The sequence below is a fragment of the Dreissena polymorpha genome, chromosome 9 (assembly GCF_020536995.1).
Source record: "Dreissena polymorpha isolate Duluth1 chromosome 9, UMN_Dpol_1.0, whole genome shotgun sequence".
In the NCBI taxonomy this organism is placed as follows: domain Eukaryota; kingdom Metazoa; phylum Mollusca; class Bivalvia; order Myida; family Dreissenidae; genus Dreissena; species Dreissena polymorpha.
The window spans coordinates 59,278,183-59,302,930 of NC_068363.1; the positions used below are offsets into that span (position 1 = coordinate 59,278,183).

The following is a 24,748-nucleotide window of genomic DNA, read 5'->3' on the forward strand; positions in this document are numbered from 1 at the left end:
CTAGTTAGTTAACCTTGTTATTATCTGGTTCAGTCTCTGTTTTATTGCTGGTATTTGCTCAACACTGACTGGAAAAGCACAAACATTTGCGAATCCATGACTCTTTCTCCCAGGAGTGAAACGAAATGGCCTATTTTTTCGCAGTGCTTTTGAAATTAAGTCATGGTCAGTTTCGTTCAAATGTTTAGAGTGATGGCCACTTTTAGGCTTAATTTGAGCACTTTCATCAACTTTCGAGCATATTACTGCTATGGTATCGGCAGCCCCAGTGCCTCTTTTGATTGCTTTTTCACTTTTGTTTGCAACAAGTGACTTAATGAGCGCTTTTTGATTGCATACAGAATTTTCTTGTGTCAAGTCACTTTCAACGTTTCTGCCTTTTCCACCCTTAGTATTGACATATGATCCCTCAAGCACTCGCACTTTCTGCAGAGGACTTAAAAAGTACTTTAATTTCAGTATGTACTCAATGTTTTCCACCAGATATCTTTACTAAGTTTGGAATATGCTTAGAAGAAAGGCAGAGAGTACCGACAGTTTACAACTGTCCTATTCAGATCAGCTTCTTTGGCAGTATCATCCAGTGCAGCAAGATGCAAGCACCAATGACACAATTGCATGCAATAATTATACTGCTCATCGGGTTCACAGTTTGGAATGCTGGAAACTTCATATCTTACTACGATCCGGTTATTGTCTGACTTTGAAATGTCAACTATTCTTGGAGTGCTAGAATATGGTTGCACATTATGTATTTGGACAGTCCAATGTTCCTTACCCGTAGTGTGTCATACACTCATGAACAATTTTCATTAGCACGCCACTTTGTTCAGCCGGTTGTACATCTGTAAGATCAGCCAAGAACTTGTGTTATGGCTGACTATCATTCCCCTCCATCTTGAAGAATCATGGAATTGTTCAAGAACCATACCCTCACCAACAGACATAAGTAAATTGAAGTGCGGTTGGAAACGACCCTTAACTTTCCCATTAATATCTGTTCTGTGGAGAATGGTATTGAAGTGGTTGATGGTACCAGGACTGACATCGGCTTTGAAGAATTATCGGAAGCATTTCTGAAAAAAAAAAAGAAAATATTTTAAATTATTGCTGTCAATTCATATCACCAGTCTAATCATCAAACTAGCTGCTTACTAAAATCACTAGCATGAACTATTGCTATTTAAGCATGAATTTATAATAGTGGTTTCACACTAACGAGGCTACTTATATGTGTGCTTAAATGTCATGGCCAAGCAACTTTGACTCATAAGTGCTTTATTTAATTTTCCTTTTAGTTTAGATGAGTAAACTGTATATGAAAAACATATTTTTGTTTTCGTGAAACGACTTCCGAATAATAACAAAAAAGTGATAAATACGCTCAATTCGTATTAAACGATGCTTCAACAGGACCTTCATAGTCTCTAAATGCTGCCAACGAAATCTATGTCTTTATATACCACACCATATATGAGTGAAAAATAATATGGCAAATTCTACAAAAAATTATTTAAACCAGAGGAAACCTTAATGCAATGTATTTTCATACCTCTTTTCAGAGGTTACAGACAAACTCCTCAGGTGTTTTGCCGCACTAAGGCGAACTCTGGGAAACTGATCACCTCCTATTGGTACACCATATTTCCTGAGTAGGTCAGCATTGCCTGTGAAGTATTAAGATACCTTTAATAAAAATGTTAATATTATAACATAACATTGAGCTTTGGAAAATGCTCTTGGTTTAACAAATCCAGTTTAGGGTTACCAAAGCATGTGATCATATCTTTAAATCCTAAATCCTAAACATGTGTTTTTAGCAAAATAAGTAAAATTGCTGTGGCCCCTCGTAGTCATGTATTTTATTATTCCAAATAATGGAAGTATTTTGGTAATGACCACCTAAGAACATTTTTTCTTTTTAATTGATTAGTGGTTTCTGACAAGATTTTAAATGTTAAAGGTAGCAGAGGCGAAATGGATATGGTGTCGGCCTACAGATCAGGATGTCCCAGGTACTATTCTTACTCTAGAAGTAATGGTTCAATCCATGAAAGAACCACAAGAATGCCTAAGGCATTTGAAGACAACGTAGGCTTAAACTAAATTTTTCCATATAATTGACGGCTGTGTTTTTATCAAATCAAAATGAATGAAGTATTGGGGTAGCTGATAAATCATGGATCATGGATCATTTGTTTACAATTAAATGAGACAAGCGGTTTCTATCAAGATCATTTCCATATAGTTTTGTAAACAGTGGCTTAACATTCATGCTTAGTTGCTTAGTTTAATTAATTGAATGCTCGATATAATGAAGCCGTGTAATAAAAAAAAGGTAAAGCTAGGCTTTGAAATGCCTTTGCTCAAAACCATTTTGGGTAATTCCCCATCAAGCGATGCAAAATAGACTCAAACAACTCATAACTAAAACGAAAAATCTGAAACAACTTTTTTTAATTTTGTCAATTGACCAAAACGTGAAAAGGCCCCTTTAAATTCTAGCGTCAACTAAACAATGCCTTATCCTTTTTCTCAACAAAAAGCGCGCGAAAATTATGCATACATGTAGAACGTCGCATGGAATGTGTGGGTGTATTTTGTGTTGTATAAAAACATGAACATAACGTCAGGCAATTTACGCGTGTTCAGTGGGAAAAAACCGCCCCGATTGGACGTTATTTCATCACATCTTTAAAAAGTAATACATGCAAAAATGTATTTGATACTAAAGAAAAATGGCGAATGTTTGTGGTTCTTGAAATTCTCGAGCACTTGTATCGTAAATATTTACCAGAATTTGCTTTAAAACTGGAATATACGGGATAATCGGGAAATGAGTGGCGACGGCAAAAATTGTAAGTATGCAGTAATAGATACATTAAGTTTATTATGATTTTAAATATTATTATAATTGTTCTTTTATTTATTGACTTAATAGTCATTTTTAAAAGATTTTTATTTTATAATGCGCATCGACTCGGCGTCATATCGCGGATCGCGTCTTGCCTCGGCATGTCTCGGCGGACAGATGCGAAGCATCTCGGCGAAATCGCTGCATACTGACGCGGCATAAATGGCCGACTCGGCATGACTCGTTGCGCATTGACTCCGCGGATCGCGATTTTTTTTTGTTCCGCGTGAGCTGTACTGTAACACCCTTAAATTCGTATCAGGATTATAAAAAATGCATGATTATTAGTAACTATTATTAGTATTAGTGTTACCTGTTCATCAGCTCTTCAATTATTTCATCCAGGAAGTGATCAATGCTGTTCTCTAGTCTAGTTATGTCTCTGTATTTATACAGGACTGGACAAAAACTTTGCGTTCTCGAAGTCAGTGATGAGGACTGCGTCCGCAGTTCTTGCAACAGTACCGAAGTCAAATATTTACCTGCAGAAATCTGTTTTAACAGTGCATTCAAATCACTTAACATAGGACTCTCACAGGAAACCTTGTCATCAACTACAGGTCAAATGTAACCATGATCTGCAGGTAAAGTACATGTGGAAGACTGGATTGAATGTTCTATAACTGGAAAATTTGATACCTGGTCCTCATCAGAAGGGGTTGGATTTTGAACCTGTTTAGACGAACTACTTTAACCATGGTCTGCAGGTTAAGTACATGTTGAAGACTGGGTTGAATATTCAATAACTGGAATATTTGAAGAAGGGGTTGGATTTCGAACCTGTTTAGCAGGTGACAGCAATGTAAGTTTGTTCCTTGACCTGTTCTGCTGTGCATTCAATGACCCTGAATTCAAAGTCTCGGGCGTTACAGGTGAAGCTACTCCCCTTTTTACTCGTACATCACTTTGGGTAACATATTTAGTTGCAGATGTCTTCAGCTGTATTATAAAATCATATTGTGTTCTATCTTCCTGTAACAGTTTCTGCATACCGAAGCTGAATTTACGATGCTTGAAAACAGATTATCATTGTTTAAAACTAATGTCAATTTCCCAAAAAAATGTTCCTCTTCAGATTTTCGTCCATTTCATTTAATCGGTCTAATTTTGGTCACACAACACACACAACAATCTAATTTTGTAATTTTAATGGGTCTATGTGCTACCATCTTGAATGATCGGTTGGAATGGTCATGACATGAATTAGACGCTCTCATAAAAATTGTCCGTTCTGAGCCCAACATAGAGGCGAATGTAATGTAACCGTCGTGCAAGAGATTGGCAATTTTACTGGTTGATAAATAATTGTTCTGGTTTGCGGGAAAATTTCGAATATGAGACGGATTTAAGGTCACATGATACATTATTGCGCAAACGCGTATAGGAATTTTAACCACGCCTTCTTATGTATACTTCAACAATGAATGAATGTTTGTACGAGCGATCAATCAATGAGACGTGAACCTAACCCGGTCGAGCCGTCACACGTGATTAACCGTTCCCAAACTAAAAGCATTTTTTTGAAGATTTTTAAACGTTCTTTTATCACCGTAACAAGTAAAAAAATAAAGTATTTGAAAAAAATTAGGCAGTATACACTGGTCTTTGTTTTTGCTTTCAATAAATTTACATTATTTGTAGAGTTGTATTTGCCTGTATTTTTTAAAGAGCGGTGTAAACACGTATACGTACAAGTCGATTATCTTTCGTGTGTAAATTATACTTTTGTTATTTGTCTCACGATTCACATTTAAATCAATGACTTTCTGACATTGGTTCATGGCAAAAATATATTGACCAAGTTTCATGAAGATTGGAAATAAATGTGGCCTTTAGAGTGTTAAGAAGGTAAATGTTGACTACGGACGCACAACGCGCGAGAATTTAATTAGTCAGGTGTGTTATTTCGCTTGTTAAATGTATACATTATTTGTTTAATCTAAGGCGGTTACTTTGAACATTTTAATTTTACCAAACCTTTAAAAAAACGTTTAATTAAAAAAGTGTTCTAGCGTCGTTTAAGATACTATAAATCCGTATATTTCAAGTGTTTGCTTTGTGCCATACGTTCGGCGCAAAATAATGCTACAATCATATTTGTGTGGAACATTTGTGTGATATACCAAGAATAGCTATTGGTTATACTGCTTCTGATAATTCGAACAAATTCTTTTTGTTCTTATTGTAAGCCGAATCCTCGATCTGTGGTTGCCAAAATTAAGTTAAATTATTGTTATTTGTGAGCGAAGCTCACAAATAATGCAGACGCAATTTTGCAAATCAGTATGCATTAGCTACGGTAGGGCCCGTAACCCATGACTGCCTGTGTGGATAACTCCAGTCAAATTTAGCAGACGACAAATGCTTAAAGCGTTTCTGTTTATACTTAACTGGTACACTGCAGCAGACGACAGCCTGTAATTATGTAAACAATAGGTGTGAGAGCTTGTGGGACATATTGGCCAGTCTAGTGTTTAAAACAGCTTGTGCGATGACATTGGTAAGTTTATCATTGAAATCTGTACATATTGGCTGCTTTCTGGGAAAACGGTGCTTAATGATGCATTAAAAGTCTGTCATGTGGTAAAAATTGTTTCTCAATAATTTAAAGAAAATAGATAAAGTATTAGATACACATATCACAACATGTACATGTTTATAGGCTTGTTATTCTTTAGCAAGGCAACCACAATTCTGAAGATGGTTGCCAGTGCAGCGACCAATTGTGAAAAAAAGACATATTGTTGTTATTTTGTCTAAGTTATATCTTTAACATAAATATGAGGATAAACAGTCACACACATCTCGACCTGTGCTTTAAGACACTTAAATTGGAATGGGTTGTGTTCATTTCAAACTTGCGATATAAAACGCTATAACATAAGTTTGAAAACTGAGTTGCTTCCAAGACTATGCAATAGCGAATACATTCAGTACCTTCAGCGCTTTGATGAGGATGAGCATTTAGTATAAGCGTTCTAGATTCCATGTTAAATATAGACTTAACGCAATGATATTAATAATTCGCCGCAAGAAATATGCGCACACGTTCTTTATAGTGGTGCAATGATTTGAACAATCGTCGTTGATCGGATTAGTACTACCTATAATACGACTCGTACGGAGATATACACAAATAAGATGAACGTCTTGACATATTTTGCTTTTGGAGTAGTATTGGCCACACTAGCCTCTTCGGCAAATGGTGAGTGTTTTTGTTAACCCATTTATGCCCAGTGGACTCTCCCATCCTTGTAAATTGGATCAATTTATTTCCAAAATTAGGGATGTCTAGTATATTTATTTCTATATTTAGAATATTACTTACTACAATTCCTTTAAGCAAACAGCGAAGACCCAGATGAGACGCCGCATCATGCGGCGTCTCATCTGGGTCTACGCTGTTTGCAATGTCCTTTTTTCAGGACGCTAGGCATGAATGGGTTAATCTGTTTGTACTAAAAAATTTATATGACTTCTGGGTCTCTAGCTTTTTGTTTAATGTATACTGAGTTCTGGTCATTAAAATAGTAATATCGGTTTATTTGTGTTTTTATTTTAGAAAATCTATATAATATATGTATATTATAAGAATAAGTGTCGCTTGATAGGCTGTCTATTTATATGTATTAATCATAATCGGATGTTGTGCTATTTAAATTAACAAGCAACCGCGATGGGAAACCACACGCTTTCGAAAACGACCGCTTGGGATCCCAATTGTTACTTATTTTTAGACATGATTACGAGTCATACAATAACTTATACCAACGCACAGGTACATGACAATTTGTTTTGGTCCTTATATATATATATATATATATAATATTATACATATATAAGGACCTTTTTTCAAGTACCTGTGTATCAACGATGATCGACAGTTTTTCAAACTGACATACGGAATAAAATTAGTGTAATTTTTGAACGTGCGTGACAATTAAATATTTGACATGACAAACACAATATCCAATTAATAGAATTACAATTATTATTCAAATATAATATCGATGATCTACTATAACTATGTCTACACATTGAGTAAATGAATGAATGAGTGATTGATTGATTGTTTGATTTTAAATCTTTGAGTGAGTTAGGGAATAAGGGACTCATGGGTAGATACATGAATGGATGGATTGATGGATGAATAGGTGGGGGTGGGTTAATGAAGGACGGAAATGCAATTTCTTGTTTGTTTGTCGCTCTTAGTGAAAAAACTATTTGTTCAAGCATCAGTATTATACGGCAAATACAATGCACATGCTTTCAGCACCCATTTTCTCTTTACTGGTGGTAAACTTAAGGCATTGGACATTAAAACTTCACCACTCCTGAAGTTCCTTTAGTCTTCATTAATACGATTATATACAGTTAAGTATACTGTACAGAATAACTGTTGTGTATATAGTACAGAACATCAATTAAAATGTTCTGTAAAGTGATCAATTTAAAATTAATAAGAACAGAAATCTTGCCAGAATCTTAGATAAAGACATCCAGTCACTACAATAAATGGTAGAAACAAGAATTTTTCTCAAACAAGGCTTATGGCTTCGAAATTGTTTTTTTTTCGTAATGATTCGTCCTTGATTTTCGTAGCCTTTTTACTCTCTTTGAATGGTGTATCAGTGGCGATCACTTAGTTATAAAACCTCACCAATCTTTTTTGTTCGTTTTAATCTACATTATAGCCTACATAATCCACCTTTAGCTGCTGATTCAATTTTGTGAATTCTTTTTTTCCAGCAAGTCAATATATGTAATCGTACGGCTGTTCAGTTTTCTTGAAGTTCTGTGTTTTTTGTATGTGTCTTCCTCAGAAACTTTGCATATTATCTTTGCTGGGCCCCATCAATTTGGTCATCAGTATTTGTGGTCAAGATAAATATCAAGTCCAATTGTGGTTTTGACGACTTTAAGTCTGACATTATTTTAGACCTTTGGAAAAATATTCTAGGATTTAACTTCCATGGCTATTTAATAAATCGTCCTCTTGTCCACTGTGTCCGCAAGCTTTCTCATGCCGTCATGCTTTCGCATGCACAAAGCATGCATACCGACTTACGATTGATTCAATTATTTGCTGCCCGGTGTAACAGGCCATGGACTAGTCCATTTTTTCTCGAGGGAAAAAGTGGCCTAGGCCAATTCCCCCCCCCCCCCCGTAGTCAAATTCTTCCCCACCCCCCTAATTTTTCATTTAATATATCTTTCTGTTTACACCTTTCGGCAAATTCCCCCCCCCCCCGGCCAGTTAGAGAATTGCTAAACTTGCCTCAACACTCTTGTCTTTTATTTAACGTTTTTTTTCACATTTATTCTTCACTTTTTGACCAGTCCCCCCTTGGCCAGTTTTTCCCCCTACCATGTAAAAGAAGTTTTAACAACAGAATTTGATTGAGAGTATCTTAAACTGCCTCCACCCCCTTATCTTTTATTTCAATTATCTTTTACATTTATTATTCAGCTTTTGGCCAGTTTGTCCCCCCTAGACAGTTCCCCTCCCCCTACCTTGTAAAAGTTGTATTAACAACAGAATTTGATAGAGAGTTGCTAAAACTACCTCTTTCCCCTTATCTTTTATTTTGCTTCTGTTTTACATTTATTCTTCACTTTTCTTCCAGTGTTTCCCCCTGGCCATTTCCTTCCCTCTTACATGTAAAAGTAATTTTAACAACAGAACTTGATTTAGAGTTGCTAAAACTGCTTCCACCCCCTTATATTGTATTTTACTCATTTTTTACATTCATTCTTCACTTTTCGGCCAGTTTGTCCATCCTGGTAAGTTTGTCCCCCCCTACTATATAACAGTAGTTTTAACATAGAATTTGATAGAGAGTTGCTAAAACTGCCTCCACACTCTTATCTTTTATTTTACTTATCTTTTACATTTATTCTTCACTTTTCGGTCAGTTCCCCCCCCCTGGCCAGTTTTTCCCCTACCATGTAAAAGTAGTTTTAACAATAGAATTTGATTAAGAGTTGCTAAAACTCTGCCTCAACCCCCTTATCTTTTATTTCAATTGTCTTTCACATTTATTATTCACCTTTTGGCAAGTTTGTCCCCCTGGCAAGTTCCCCTCCCCCTACCTTGTAAAAGTAGTTTTAACAACATAATTTGATAGAGAGTTGCTAAAACTACCTCTACCCCTTATCTTTTATTTTCTTCTTTTTTTACATTTATTCTTCACTTTTCGTCCAGTTTCCCCCCCTGGCCAGTCCCCCCTCCCCCTTACATGTAAAAGTAGTTATAACAACATAATTTGATTGAGGGTTGCTAAAACTGCCTCCACCCACTTATCTTTTATTTTACTTATTTTTTCATTTATTCTTCACTTTTCGGCCAGTTTCCCCCCCCCCTGAGCAGTTTTCCCCGCTACCTTGTAAAAGTTGTTTTAACAACATAATTTGATTGAGGGTTACTAAAACTGCCCCCCCCCCTTATCTTTAATTTTACTTCTCTTTTACATTTATTTTTTAATTATTCACCATTTTTCCGCTGGCCATTTTTGCCTTACCTTGTTAAAGCTGAAACTGCCTCCACACTCTTATCTTTTATTTTACTTATCTTTTACATTTATTCATCACTTTTCGGCCAGTTTTTCCCCCCTGACAAGTTTTTTACCCCTACCTTGTTAAAGTAGTTTTAACAACAAAATTTGATTGAGAGTTGCTAAAACAGCCCCCACCCCTTATCTTTAATTGTATTTCTCTTTTACATCTATTTTTCAATGTTCGGCTATTTTTTTACCCTGGCCAGTTTTCCCCCCTACCTTGTAACAGTAGTTTTACAACAGCATTTGATTGGTAGTTGCTAAAATTGCCTGCACACTCTTATCTTTTATTTAACTTATCTTTTGCACTTATTCTTCACTTTTCGGCCAGTTTCCCCACCCATGGACAGTTCCCCCCCCCCCCTACCGTGTAAAAGTAGTTTTAACAACAGAATTTGATTGAGAGTTGCTAAAACTGCCTCACCCTTTATCTTAAATTTTACTTCTCTTTTCATTTATTCTTTAAATGTTCGGACATTTTTTTCCCCTGGCCAGTTTTTCCCCCTACCTTATAAAAGTAGTTTTTAAAACAGAATATGATTAATTGTTGTTAAAACTGCCTCCACACTCATATCTTTTTTTTACTTCTCTTTTCATTTATTCTTTAATGTTCGGATATTTTTTTCCCCTGGCTAGTTTTTTCACCCACCTTGTTAAAGTAGTTTTTACAAGAGAATTTGATTGATTGTTGCTAAAACTGCCTCCACACTCTTATCTTGTATTTTACTTATCTTTTACATTTAGTCTTTACTTTTCGGCCAGTTTCCCTCCCACTGACCAGTTCCCCCCCCCCCCCCCCGCCTACCACGTAAAAGTAGTTTTAACGACATAATTTGATTGAGAGTTGCTAAATCTGTCCCCACCCCCTTATATTTTATTTTAGTTATCTTTTACATTTATTATTCACTTTTGGCCAGTTTTTTCCCCTGACAAGTCCCCCCCTACCTTGTAAAAGTAGTTTTATCAACAAAATTTGATACAGAGTTGCTAAAACTACCTCTATCCCCTTATCTTTTATTTTACTTCTGTTTTACATTTATTCTTCACTTTTCGTCCAGCTTTCCCCCTTGCCAGTGTTTCCCCCCTGGCCAGTGTTTCCCTCCTACCATGTAAAACTAGTTTTAACAACAGAACTTGATTGAGGGTTGCTAAAACTGCCTCCCCCTTATCTTTTATTATGCCCCCCCCCCCCTTCGAAAAAGAGGGGGTATATTGTTTTGCAAATGTCGGTCCGGCCGTATGGCCGTCCGTCCGTCGACCAGATGGTTTCCGGGTAATAACTCAAGAACGCTTAGGCCTAGGATCATGAAACTTCATAGGTACATTGATCATGACTGGCAGATGACCCCTATTGATTTTCAGGTCACTAGGTCAAAGGTCAAGGTCACAGTGACTCGAAATAGTAAAATAGTTTCCGGATGATAACTCAAGAATGCTTACACCTAGGATCATGAAACTTCATAGGAATATTGATCATGACTGGCAGATGACCCCTATTGATTTTCAGGTCACTAGGTCAAAGGTCAAGGTCACAGTGACTCGCAACAGTAAAATGGTTTCCGGTTGATAAGTCAAGAATGCTTACGCTAGGATCATGAAACTTCATTGGTACATTGATCATGACTGGCAGATGACCCCTATTGATTTTCAGGTCACTAGGTCAAAGGTTAAGGTCACAGTGACTCGAAAAATTAAAATGGTTTCCGGATGATAACTCAAGAATGCTTACGCCTAGGATCATGAAACTTCATAGGTACATTGATCATGACTGGCAGATGATCCCTATTAATTTTCAGGTCACTACGTCAAAGGTCAAGGTCACAGTGACTCGAAACAGTAAAATAGTTTCCTGATGATAACTCAAGAATAATTAGGCCTAGGAACATGAAACTTAATAGGTACATTGATCGTGAGTGGCAGATGACCCCTATTGACTTTCATGTCACTAGGTCAAAGGTCAAGGTCACAGTGACAAGAAACGTATTCACTCAATGGCTGCCACTACAACTGACAGCCCATATGGGGTGCATGCATGTTTTACAAACAGCCCTTGTTTTACTTATCTTTTACAGTAAGTCTTCACTTTTCGGCCAGTTTGTCCCCCTTGCAAGTGTTTTCCCCCTACCTTGTTAAAGTAGTTTTAACAACAGAATTTGTTGAGAGTTGCTAAAACTGCCCCCACCTCTTATCTTTCATTGAACTTCTCTTCTTGTACATTTATTTTTTAATGTTCGGCTATTTTTTTCCCCTTGCCAGTTTTTCCACCCTACCTTGTAAAAGTAGTTTTTACAACATGATTTGATTGATAGTTGCTAAAATTGCCTCCACACTCTTATCTTTTATTTTACTTATCTTTTACATTTATTCTTCACATTTCGGCCACCCCCCCCCCCTCTGGCCAGTTGTTCCCCCTACCATGTAAAAGTAGTTTTAATAACAGAATTTGATTGAGAGTTGCTAAAACTGCCTTCACCCCCTCATCTTTTATTTTAAGTATCTTTTTCATTTATTCTTCACTTTTCGGCCAGTTTCCCTCCCCCCGGCCAGTTTTTTCCTCTAACATGTAAAACTAGTTTTAACAACAGATTTTGATTGAGAGTTGCTAAAACTGCCTCTACCCCTTATCTTTAATTTTACTTATCTTTTACATTTATTATTCACCTTTTTGCCAGTTTTCCCCCCTGGCAAGTTTACCCCCCCCCCTTCCATGTAAAAGTAGTTTTAACAACATAATTTAATTGAGAGTTGCTGAAACTGCCTCCAACCCCTAATCTTTTATTTTACTTATGTTTTACCTTTATTCTTCACCTTTCGGCAAGTTCCCCCCCCCCCTGAAAATTGGTTAGAATATGAGGGGACGAAAAATAGCCGAGAGTAATGTTGTTATAAACTCTTAAGTAGGGGAGGGGAGGGGAATTGGACGAAGTCAGAAAAAATGACCAAGAGTCATGTTAAAATAAATTCTTAAGTAGGGGGGGGGGATTGGCCAAGGGGAGAAAAACTGACCGAGAGTCATGTTAAAATAAATTCTTAAGTAGGGCCAAGGGGAGAAAAATTGGCCGAGAGTCATGTTGCGGTAAATTCTTAAATAAGGTGATGGAAAGTGAGAGTCATGTTGCAATAAATTGTCAAGAGTGTGTGTGGGGGGGGGCATTGGACGAGGGAAGAAAAAATGTCCAAGAGTCATTTTGCAATAAATTCTTAAGTAGGGGGGAATTGGCCGAGGGGATAAAAAACGGCCGATAGTCATTTTGCAATAGATTCTTAAGAAGGGAGGGGGGGAAAGATTGGCCGAGGATAGAAAAAATGGCCGAGAGTCATGGTGCAATTAATTCTTTAAGTAGGGGGGGATTTGGCTAAGGGGGTAAGATTGGTCTAGGCCATTTTCCCCCGGGGGTAAAACGGCATAGGGAAATCTTTTCCCGGGAAAAAACTGTCCGGAGGAAAAATGGACCGCTACACCGGTCTCGCTCTGAGGTAGCAATACACATCGGTTAACTTTAATGCATTAATTTAAATATAAATAGTTTAAAAAAAATCAAAGCAAACTAATGAAAAAACAACAACAACGTTTCACAATACCGTACAAAACAACTATGAAAAAAGAACATCCATAACAAGTCAGACATAAATTTTAAATTAGAATCCCGAAATATAAAAACTACTCAGGATTGTACTCCATAGGATCCCCGAACACAATATACTGAACGTAATGAATGGGAACCCTGAACACTCCTATTTGTTTGTTATGTTCGGGGATCCCATTGAGTACAATCCTGAGTAGTTTTTATATTTTGGGATCCTAATTTAAAATTGTGTTGTTTTTAAAATTGTGTTGTCTTATTTAAAGAGCTTCGTTTTCTTGTTGCATTAGCATTTGCGAATTGTTCATGGTTCAAACAATTATCCGTTTATTCTTACTGCAGGATTTTTATTTGGAGTTATTTGTTCTGAATTTAAAAATGTTGAGTTGTTAATTACACTGGTTATTCATTAAAGTCACAGAATTTAATGGAATATTTGATTCATGCGTATAATTGATCAATTGCTGTTGATAGATAACTGTAGTATTCAAAATTACAAATGTTTTTCATAATACTTACAAGCTATGCTTATATGCTTAGTTTTATTCGCAATACAGAAATGTGTATGTATGCAATTGTTAACGACAATATAGATAATTAAAATTCCTTTTTAATAAAGTCAACGCTTTTACAAGTAATTGTTTGTTAATTACAAATTACTGTTAATGTTTTTGGTCAGTTATTGACAATCAACATGCTTATTTCTGCTAGATCTTCTTCATAAATGTTCTTGTTAATTCTCTGTTACATTTTGGTGTTTGCAAATGCTTATCAAAAATCTTAAATGTACAATTCAATTCTTGAGGACAGATGTGAAGCAGTTCTTCTGACTGTTGTGGCTGTTTGTATTGAAACGACTTCAACACTGTATTAATTACTTTTTTACCCATCCATCTGGACACGCTGAAAAAAGTATGTATGAGTTCTGATTTTGAAACTGATTGAGATTTGTGAAAAAAAAAACATGGCGTCCAGGTATTGGGTCAGTTTTTCATGTGTGAAACCTTTTTAACACTACCTGTTCAAAATAGTGAAGTTCCTTGGTGTATCACGTTTACTCCTGCTATGAAATGAGTAAATGATATTTATAGTTGAATTCAAATATGTTCCAAAGATATTTTCTCTGCTAGCCTAAGAATTTCATGGACTATCTTTAGTGTGTTAGTTGCTATTTCAGTGGTCAACCTATGACAGGCGTCCGGGGTTTGCTCCTTTTCGAAAGTCACATGCAATTGAAAAAGGTGAATATTTTGTTAGTAACATACTTTTGGAAGAAGGTCACACTAATTTAGATTTCCAAGTTCATAAAACATATAAATTACAAAAAACTAAATCACTGAGTTCCCAATAACAAATATTCCTAATATTCATAACAAACGCACATTATACGTATCTATTTTTGATTGATTGATGCCTTTAAGTCATGACGAACGCATTTGTTTAGTTATCCCCACGTTTTTTCGGAGAAAAAGTGGGGATATTGTGGTGATGTGCGTCTGTCCGTCCGTCCGCCCTGGCCACCTGCTCCTCCTACAATATAGCACTAGAACCTTGAAACTTACATACATGATAGCTATGAGCATATGTGCGACGGTGACAGTGATGGAATTTTGATCTTACCCCTGGGTCAAAAGTTATGGGGGTTGGGGCGGGGCTGGGTTAGAGATTTTCACTTATTTTTATGCCCCTGGTATGCTTCATTGGCCATAAATTTTGCAATATTGATGATAGCAACTTGATATTTGGCATGCATGTGTATCTCATGGAGCTGCACATTTTGAATGGTTAAAGGTTAAGGTCAAGGTCATCCTTCAAGGTCAAAGGTCAAAAAAACAAATCCAAGGGAAGTAATAAGCTTTAAAGGGAGGTAAGTAAATAACCTGCCAAATGATATAAAAATTAAATAAATCAAAGTGGCGCATAGAGTTACACAGTAGTGGCGCAGAGATGTATTTAGTATTCAATTGTTTGTGTTAACTCATCTGTGAAATGGTTTAGCTCATCCATCTAATGTTTATACAAGGGATTATAAATTATTGGCGCAAAGGGACATATGAGAGAAGAGATAGAGTGCAGTCAAGCATAAACAGCATGAGAAACTCATGGAATAGAGCCTCAAGAATCTATAAAAGGACTGAAACTTTCAATTTGTGCAATTACAATTTTAGACTCATTACTGAAAATCTGTCAAAATGTTCAAGTGGGAAATTGTTTAGGTGAGCAGGATGAGGAGGAGAAATTAGGTTATAGATTTTCACTCATATTTTAGGTTATTTTACATTAACTTCTTCATTTCTACATTGGATTACTTCAAATTTATACTGAACATCTCTTATGACAATACGGTCAATCTCAACTATGCATGGCCCTATTACCAACCCTTGGGCGCCCCTGTGTCAAACATGCGGCGTGGGGGTACGCGTCGGCCTCTGCCGCGCCATTTCTAGTTTTTGTTTGCTGTTTGGTTTATTTTAAGACGCAATACTTCAGCTAAATTCAACAAAAAGTCATACATTTGACAATCCTGTCCACATTATACTGAAATTCTTTTTTGACGAATTATTTGTTATTGGTATGTCGTCGTTGTTTAAAATGTTATTGTTATTTTACAATAATTTTATGGCAAGTAGACAATTGAAGAAGCGCCATTTTTGTGAATTAATTTTGCGTGCGGAGAATCACACACCTGATACAACTACTACCGTGCGTTTTTAATTAAAAAATATGCATGTTGATTTATAAATGAAATGTTGTTGGTTTATTTATTCATCAGTCGTATGCTCTGTAAAGTTCTAAAACACACAATTAATAATTGTCGTTGTCTACTCTTTAAAGTGCATAAGACTGATGATTTCACTTTCGAAAAGTGTTCAAGATATGTTTTAAAATAGTTCTTTTACCCAATGAGTTCGAAAAATAAGTTTTTTTATTTCTGAAATAGATTACGATACGTAACATTTGCATACCTAATAAGAATTGCTACTTTACTTACTTGATGGTTTTTCATTTTAAGCAAGGCTTTAATCTGTTCTTAATTAAAAAAATATCTCTTGCTAACTAAAAATGCCACCAAAGTTTTCTTTTTAATTACAATAATTATATGCTAATATTAACATTTTTACTAAAAAAAAGATTTGCAGCACTTACATTTTACTTTTATATATGGCATGTTTTAAGCGACGATCGCTGTATGTTAGGTACTCCTTCTGCTGTTTAATCTTAAAAAAAAGTCTAAATTGGTGCAAAATGTACAGTTAAATCTCTGTTTAGCTCACCTGATTGCTCAGGTGAGCTTTTGTGACAGGTCTTTGTTTGTCGTACGTCCGTCCTTCCGTCCGTCCGTCCGTTAACATTTGTTCGTAAACACTCAAGAGGCCACATTTCTTGTCCGATCTTCATGAAACTTGGTCAGAAGCTTTGTCCCAATGAAATCTCGGTCGAGTTCTAAACTGGGTCATGCCTGGTCAAAAACTAGGTCATTAGGTAAAAAAAAAGTAAAAACTTGTAAACACTGTGGAAGTCACATTTCATGCCCAATCTTCATGTAACTTTGTCAAAATGTTTGTTTTAATGATATGTTGGTTGAGGTCAATAGTGGTTCCGGTCCGTTGAAAAACCTGGCCGCCAGTGGGCGGGGCAGTTTTCCTTATTTGGCTACAAAGAAACCTTGTAAACACTCTAGAAGTCACAATTTTTGCCCAATCATCATGAAAGTTGGTCAAAACATTGGTTATATTTGATATCTCAAAGGAGTTCGAAAATGGTCTAGATCGGTGAAAAAACATGGCCGCCAGTGGGCGGGGCATTTGTCTCTATATGCATATAGTGAAAACATGTAAACACTCTAGAAGTTACATTTTTGGCCCAATTTTCATGAAATTTGGTCTGAACATTTGTTTCCTTGATATGAGAGTTGAGTTCGAAAATGGTTCTGGTCAGTTGAATAACATGGCTGCCGGGGGGGGGGGGGGGGGGCAGTTTTCCTTATTTGGCTTTAGAGAAACCTTGTAAACACTCCAGAAGTCACAATTTTTGCCCAATCATCATGAACGTTGGTCAAAACATTTGTTTTATTGATATCTCCGACGAGTTTGAAAAATGGTCCAGATAGGTGAAAAAACATGGCCGCCAGTGAGAGGGGCATTTTTCTCTATATTTATATAATGAAAACATGTGAACACTCTAGAAGTCACATTTTGGCCCAATTTTCATGAAATTAGGTCAGAACATTTGTTTCCTTGATATGAGAGTAGAGTTCGAAAATGGTTCCGGTCAGTTGAATAACATGGCTGCCAGGGGGGGGGGAGTTTTCCTTATTTGGCTATAGAGAAACCTTGTAAACACTCTAGAAGTCAAAATGTTTGCCTAATCATCATGAAAAGTGGTCAAAACATTGGTTTTATTGATATCTCGGACGAGTTTGAAAATGGTCCAGATCGGTGAAAAAAAAATGGCCGCCAGTGGGCGGGACATTTTTCTCTATATGTTTATAGTGAAAACATGTGTACACTCTAGAAGTCACATTTTTGGCCCAATTTTCATGAAATTTGGTCAGAACATTTGTTTCCTTGATATGAGAGTTGAGTTCGAAAATGGTTCCGGTTAGTTGAATAACATGGCTGCCGGGGGGGGGGCACTTTTCCTTATTTGGCTATAGAGAAACCTTGTGCAAATTCTAGAAGTCACATGTTCGGCCCAATTTTCATGAAATTTGGTCAGAACATTTGTTTCCTTGATATGAGAGTTGAGTTCGAAAATGGTTCCGGTCAGTTGAATAACATAGCTGGCAGGGGGGGGGGGGGGTTTGGGCAGTTTTCCTTTTTTGGCTATAAAGAAACCTTGTAAACACTCTAGAAGTCCCAATTTTTGCCCAATCATCATGAAAGTCGGTCAAAACATTTGTTTTATTGATATCTGGGACGAGTTCGAAAATGGTCCAGATCAGTGAAAAAACATGGCCGCCAGTGGGCGGGGCTTTTTTCTCTATATGTTTATAGTGAAAACATTTGAACACTCTAGAAGTCACATTTTTGGCCCAATTTTCATGAAATTTGGTCAGAACATTTGTTTCCTTGATATGAGAGTTGAGTTCGAAAATGGTTCCGGTCAGTTGAATAACATAGCTGGCAGGGGGGTGGGGTGGGCAGTTTTCCTTATTTGGCTATAAAGAAACCTTGTAAACACTCTAGAAGTCACAATTTTTGCCCAATCATCATAAAAGTTGGTCAAAACATTTGTTTCATTGATATCTCGGAGGAGTTTAAAAATGGTCCAGATCGGTGAAAAAATGGCCACCAATGGGCGGGACATTTTTCTCTATATGTTTATAGTGAGAACATGTGTACACTCTAGAAGTCACATTTTTGGCCCAATTTTCATGAAATTTGGTCAGTACATTTGTTTCCTTGATATGAGAGTTGAGTTCGAAAATGGTTCCGGTCAGTTGAATAACATGGCTGCCGGGGGGGGGGGCAGTTTTCTTATATTTATGTAGTAAAAAAAGCTTGTGAACACTCTAGAAGTCATATTTTTTGCCCAATCATCATACAATTTGGTGAAAAGATTGGTTTTATATATATCACATATTTAATGCCATAATGATTGCCCTTAGATTGTCCAAATTTTCATTATATTCTACAAATTCCTTTTAAACACTCTAGAGGTTACAATTATGTTTCAGATTTTATGAATCTTGGTCATAATATTTATTTTTGTAAGCAAAGTTTGATGTTTGGTACGGGGGGTCAACTCAAAATATAGGTCACCAGGTCAAATCTTACAAAAACAAAAACACTCCATATGCCAGAGTTTTGGTTCAATACTGATAAACTTGACCAGGATGTTTGTCTGGACAATATCTAGGTCAAGTTTGACGTTTGGTAAAGATTGAATGAACCGACTCCTCTCAGGTGAGCGAACTAGGGCCATCTTGGCTCTCTTGTCTGTTCCATCAATTTCAATCATTTCTAATCAAAGATCTGGCTTTTCGACGTTTGACGAATGGTTTGTTTTTCTCACGGACACTTTTTTTTATCTTAACTCGCTACTGTCAACTGCTACATGCTCTTTTTCTAACAAACTCGCTACTGTCAACTGCTACATGCTATGTTTCTAACAAAATTGAGGACAAGGCTTACTCGGAAGATATTGGCTCTCGCCTACTTGGTTTGAAAAAGTTGAGGATTATGAGGCGAAGCAATTATGGACCGAACCAATCATGGACGTGTTTCGACCTCTCTCGGACAGTTTTTATTGTGGCGATTGCCTTCTGCAATTCTCCCCATAGGTTACATTATACACGTATACCGAAGATGTAGTCCGTTACTGCATTTAACCACTTTGCATCCAGATTCTGAATTCGTAAACAAAATAGCTCCGATGAGCGCGTTCCATTCATGGCAACGTATTTTCACTCTGGCATTAGCACCCGAGTAACCCGCAGTCCTCGTGGAAGGTGTATACAGCTACGAACTATCGGTACAATACTGACCTATCTACACTTAACCGATACAGCGCATCTATGTTCTTTCGTTTTAAGAAATCAACTGCGTTCGCGATATGGGCGACGCAATTTAATTACCACGCGCTACATTTTTTACTGTCAAAGTAAACATCTCAATGTTCTCTGCGCTACAAAGTTTTTATATGACAATTCGCCCGTGCTTTTCATGCCAGTTTTGAACTTTTTCCTTACACACAAAATACATGTTGTGATTGTCACTTTCACAGCAGCTTTTTGATTTGCGTTAATGTTTTTCAATTAATCAAAACAATCTTGTTTATGTCCGTCCAAACAGTAGAACATTATCAACATTTATTTTTGTTCCCATAAAGTCGCTATATGACCAACACTGTGTCGGTGTGACTTAAAATCCAGCAAAAAATTAATTGAATATATATATTAATACTTATTGAATCTACATGATGTATAGAAACCTTATGACAACGTTTTGTCTTCATGAAATCTCATATACATAAAACACCAAGTCAGAGTAAAAACCTAGGTCACCAGTTTAAATGATAATAATCAAAATTGTATTCACAAACGTTTCGCAGTTGTGAATTGGTACGTGCGACAATGACTTGTTTTAAAAAGCAGAATGTACTTTTAACCCTAATAGCTAAATCATATATTATGTTGACAGCCTGTCACCCTTCCCTAATTCCTTCTTGTTTATTCAACAAAGTTGATTGGTTGGCATCACGGTGTATATAGTGTTTTTACGACCACAAAATTTGAGCAAAATCGCCCCGGCACCAGTACTTTCAGTTCTTTGATTATGCATCGTCGTAAAAACTGAGAGTAAAGAGACTTTACGCACAATGAGCGGCGGATAAAGTTAAATAGACAAGGCATGGATGCTGTCGTTAATCAAAGCGCTGAAGGCACTGCAGATGTTCGCTCTTAGAAATGTATTCAATATCACAGTCACAGGATAAAAGTGAAACCATCTAAGTTAGGCCAATGGAATGGCCACGAAGAATATAAACACATAAATACGATTTTACTTTGTGTACAGGGGGGAGATATTGCGGGAGGAAAATGACATTCATTTACCATCTCTCATAATTGTATATAGGATTCGCAAACACTCCACTTGTAATTATCAAGGTAAGGGTTAGGTTTTTAAAGAGTTTTCATTTACATCTATACTGCAACAAAAAGGAAAGAATCTGAATGGAGGACATTACAGTCTTGTTTTGAATCAGTTGGCAAATACGTTGTCATAAGGGTAAACAAAAAAGAAAAGAAAACTCAAATTTTACCTATTTATTGTAAAAGATTTCAACATGCATGTATAACAGAAGAACAATGCCAAAATTGTAAATATCAATTCACTCAAACAAGAACAAATGTCTCTTTCTTAATAAGTAGAATATCATATTCACCAAATATTATTTGTCGATTTAATGAAATTTACACAAAAATGAAATGTACACATTTGAATCACTGTTCTGACATTTATTTATTAAATTTAATTCTTAACCTTTACTTCCAAAAACACTGAAATGTTCCTGATAGAATGCTGGAGGCCGTTTCACAAACGATCGTACGACAATTTAAACTTACGAGAGAAATTTGTACTCGTAATATGTAGACGCACTAGCTCGCCATGCTTGTCAAATATATACGGCGCTTATGATGCCAATGTAATTAATTACATACTTCAAATGTATACTCATATGATATGGACTTACGCAATTATGCACCTTCGAAAAATAAATAGACGCCAAAACACCCGCGAAAAAGAACCACGTGACGAAATAGGACGCTAAACGCAAATACCATGCGACTACGACTTTTATTATGTAAGAACGCCCGCAATTCCTTTGAAGCCGGGGCCTTGTGATTGCTATTACGTAAGAATTGACCTCTAACTGAAGTAAGCAAACGAAACGCAGCACCTAATTGACCCATTCCTTCTATGTGCGAAGGAAGATTGAATTTTACTAATGTATGGTTTGCCTATTATAACACACATTATAATGCGGTAAATATGCGACTAACAAGTAAAAAACACTTTAATCTAACTTTTGTTTTGAATTAAGTTATTTAGAAACCAAAATTCCAAACCTTATTTCAAAACAGCAAGACTACATTTTTTAAAGAATATTCTTGTTATATTTAAATGTTTTTCAATATTCAGTTTCAGCGATAATGAAACATTTGTTGTATGTTGTCTATCGTATCCCTGTAATAATTGTTGAACTCGTGGTCAACGTATTATTAATTGAGACCTGTGAATATAAACAAGCGTAACCTTATACTATTGCGTTATTCTCACCCAGACTCCCCTTTGTTTATCGCGAGCCTCAGATTTATGAATGAGCTGCGCGAAAATACTACGTAACGCAGACGCAGCAGAAAGTGGACTATTTTAATCATTCATAAACAATCTCCGCCGCGACACGTACAATACGACCATTGTTTATTGATTCTTTTCTATAAAACACCGTTCGAAACTATTGCATTTAACACGATATTAATATAATGTTTCCATTTGTGAATAAACATAATTGGAGAACTCAAAACTCTTGCATAAATTATACAACTCTTTCTTGCGCGGATACGCGTAGTAAGCGGGTATTGGGCTCCAAGTAGCTAGGCCGTACCGATCTGAATTTTACACTAAGCACTTAAGACAGTCGCTAAAGCGACCATCTAAAAATGTTGTCAGACGCTATATTTACTCTGAAATCTAGTCCGAAGAACGATTGAATACTGTCTATTGCTATTCACAATCATCCAGGTGCTTGCTAAAAAACTTTCAACGGAATGAAAGCGACGCCGCGGTACAAACATTTCCAAAGAGAAAATACCGAAAATGTATGTGGCAAATAGGTCAGCATTTATTCTATTGCACATAATAAATAAATAGGTAAGTCGATTTTATTTAATTGCATGTATTAAACAGGTCTGTTTTCTATCTTTTACGTCGGTTAATTATTATTGTATTGTATGCATCAAATAGCTTAGTTACAGCTGCATTGCGTGTTTTAAAACCATGTGACAAATACGCTAAATAAATTAATTAATAAGTGGTAACTTGGTGAAAGTTAGAAAAATTTGCTAGGTACTTTGTTAAAAAATAACTAGCCATGTAGTCAGACATTATGTCAACAAATAATTGAAGAACACATTGACAAAATCATGGCTGTTACATAAACATTTATAAGTTTAATACACGATCGTGCGAAATATTTATTCAATACACGTGGATGAGAGAGGGATATTTACGTTATTCTCGTGCACAAGCTGTATAATGTAAGGACTGTTCAATCAAATACTTTATAAATAATACATGTTTTACTAAGCCATTCTTGCCATTTATTTACTTCGCTGCGCCAATCAAAACATCACATTGGTATTACACGAAATAATTCAAATGATGTTTAACTTGCATATTTCTGTATCGGGTTCGAATTAACGTGACACACATCAAGTAGCAGTGTTATCATATTAAACAATTATTTATTGTGTGGATAATAAAGGTTGAACATTAAACATAGGTTGGGAGACTAGTCAGACTACCGTTACACTTAATTTGTAGTATAAAGGGGGTTTATAAAATAATGCTACGGATATTCTTACATAATATAAAACCAGATTTACATGTTTTGTTACATTCGCGTCTTACTAACCTAGGGGTAAGGCGGTTCGGCTTCGCAGCGTGAGGTCGATTGTTCGAGCCTCACACGGGGCCCTATTTTGACATAATCGGTTTTCAACGCACCAGCTTCGATATCGGAACATTTACAAGCGAACGCGAGACTTGCTTCAGGCAGCGTCGGAAGAACAACGAATTCATGATCTACCGGTACTTCGTGTTTCCGAAGCTGCCCGAAGCCAATCTCGCGTTCGCTCGTAAATGTTCGGATATCGTTTATTTATTAATTTTATGTTTCGAAATATTGCACGAAATATTCGTTGATTTTGAGTGTTTATGAGCTTTTAAGCTGACTCATAATTGTAGAAAAGGGCGCTCCCATTATTGTAAAATTAATACAAGTTTTAAATTCAAATTACACGTACACTTATCATCATCATACTATTTGTTCAAAGTTTATATAAATTCATAATTACGTACCACTGAATAAAAGCCACTTAATGCTCGGGGCCGATCAAATCTGTACGCAGAGCCCTATTAGGAAGATTTATTGTTGGGTATTAAATTAATATATGGTCAGAGCAGATACAATTGAACATATCTGTGGTCTAGTGTAACGTACCAGCGCCATAAATCGGGGGTCGCAGCTTCAATCAACATTTCAATCTGACCTACTTAATCTTTCGCATGAGACGTTACACGGTTAAACGGGTACTAAATGGCACAGGGTTATATTTGAAACGGACGTATCCTGTATCTCGCACTATCCCACGTAACGTAACTAACAAGTATTCTGAGGATGGTGGCCATAGGGGAAAGCCCCCCCCCCCCCCAAAAAAAAAAAACAACAAACAACAACAACAAACAAACAAAAATCAAACAACAACAACAAAAAAAAAACAGCAACAACACACAGACGATTTATATGCATAAATCACACGGAGTATTTTAGAAACCGTCGATACATTACAAGTTATATTCATAAATAGTCCATCTCAAGGAGTATTTCGTATTCCGTAAACAGTCGATAAATTACAATTGAACACACATTTTCATTGTCTTATATTTTGATAACTTTCAAAACTGGGAACTGCACAGCAAGAACGAAAATTAAAATTGATTGTAAAACATAAGCTAATTGTTAACATAATAATGTTTGTATTTTAACATTTGGTTATTCTAAGACGGGATCCCAGTACAATATTTTGATGGTTAGTCATATATATTATTAACCAGGTTTTCCGAAGGAAAAAACTGGTTATTAGATTGGCGAATGCGGGCGGGCTGGCTGGCTGGCGGGCTGGCGGGCTGGCGGGCTGGCTGGCTGGCGGGCTGGCGGGCTGGCGGAATAAGCTTGTCCGGGCCATAACTATGTTGTTCATTGTCAGATTTTAAAATCATTTGGCACATTTGTTCACCATCATTGGACGGTGTGTCGCGCGAAATAATTACGTCGATATCTCCAAGGTCAAGGTCACACTTTGAGTTCAAAGGTCAAAAATGGCCATAAATGAGCTTGTCCTGGCCATAACTATGTCATTCATTGTGAGATTTTAAAATCATTTGGCACATTTGTTCACCATC

At 36.4% G+C, this 24,748-nt stretch overlaps 1 pseudogene; it reads right to left on the reverse strand.

Annotated features, from left to right (window-relative positions):
- On the reverse strand, positions 1-5,878 carry LOC127846079 (uncharacterized; annotated as a pseudogene).
- Positions 5,879-24,748: the final 18,870 nt, after the last annotated feature.